Source organism: Cucurbita moschata, unplaced genomic scaffold (assembly GCF_002738365.1).
Source record: "Cucurbita moschata cultivar Rifu unplaced genomic scaffold, Cmos_1.0 Cmo_Scf00084, whole genome shotgun sequence".
Lineage (NCBI taxonomy): Eukaryota > Viridiplantae > Streptophyta > Magnoliopsida > Cucurbitales > Cucurbitaceae > Cucurbita > Cucurbita moschata.
Genome location: NW_019268600.1, coordinates 155768 through 157222, shown reverse-complemented (window position 1 = coordinate 157222; position 1455 = coordinate 155768). Strand labels below are relative to the sequence as shown.

Sequence of the window (1455 nt, the reverse complement as noted above, 5' to 3'; positions counted from 1 at the left end):
ACATTGAAAGTAGAATGTACACAGTGATTCTTATCAACATCTCCCTCTTCAGGATTTGTCCTCGAATCAGAAAAATCATCACCTACATCAAAAGGACTCAATTTAGCAACATTGAAAGTAGAATGTATTGACAATTCTACGGGAACATCAATTTTATTGTTCCATGCAATAAAATGAGTCATTTTACGACGAATCAGAAAAATCATCACCTACATCAAAAGGACTCAATTTAGCAACATTGAAAGTAGAATGTATTGACAATTCTACGGGAACATCAATTTTATTGTTCCATGCAATAAAATGAGTCATTTTACTAAATGTCTTATGGAGCATTTATAGTCAAATAAAGAATTAGGAATCTACTCCCACTCCCAATTCAACTATCCAAGCTAACATTAAAATGTGACGTGAATAGTCAGATGCTGTGAACGGATCTATAGTGACGCTCTCCCAACTAATTTTAAATTAAATAGTCAGGAGTCAAGTTATGTGACGTGAATCAGGTGCGGTGAACATGGATCGAACACGTGACCTTTAGATTTTCAGTTTGACACTCAAAACTAAGTTATCTTCGCTAATATTTGGCGAAGAAAAAAATCATAAGTAAAGGTATTTCTGCTAATTCATTATATTTTAAAAAGGAATAATCACTAATTCTGAAGAAGAAAAAAATCATAAGTGAAGGTATTTCTGCTAATTCATTATATTTTAAAAAGGAATAATCACTAATTTTAGATTGAATAAAGTTATGCAACTTAATCAACTTATGCAACCAATGAGGTATTTCTGCTAATTCATACTAATTTTTTTATTGAATAGTCAGCTTATGCGAATGGAAAAAAGTGCGGTGAACGTGGAGATTAAACACGTGACCTTCAAATCTTTAGTTTAACACTCTCCCAACTGAGCTATCCCTGCTAGCATTAAAAATAAAAATTCATAAGTAAAGCTATTTCCACTAATTCATTATATTTTAAAAAGAAATAATAATCACTATCCCTGCTAACATTAAAAATAAAAATTCATAAGTAAAGCTATTTCCACTAATTCATTGTATTTTAAAAAGAAATAATAATCAACTAAACTATAAGGTGCCATGAACCAAGTGCGGTGAACGTGGATTGAACACGTGACCTTCAGATCTTCAGTCTGACGCTCTCCCAACTAAGCTATCCCCGCAATCATCAAAAATGAAAATTCATCAGTAAAGATATTTTCGCTGATTCAAAAGAAATAATGACTAATTTTTTATTGAATAGTCAGGTTATGCAAATAGAAACAGGTGCGGTGAACGTGGAGATTGAACAAGTGACCTTCAAATCTTAAATCTGACGCTCTCCAAACTGAGGTATCCTCGCTAACATTAAAAATGAATGTTTTTAAGTAAAGATATTTCCGCCAATTAATTGAAATTTTAGAAAGAAATGATCACTAATTTTAGATTGAATAGTCAAA

General features: G+C 31.5%; 1 non-coding gene across 1 annotated transcript; it reads right to left on the bottom strand.

The window, feature by feature from the left end:
* Positions 1 to 1106: 1106 nt before the first annotated feature.
* Positions 1107 to 1179, bottom strand: TRNAF-GAA. Its single transcript has one exon. It is a non-coding gene; the product is annotated as a tRNA-Phe (tRNA).
* Between the last annotated feature and the right edge of the window lie 276 nt (positions 1180 to 1455).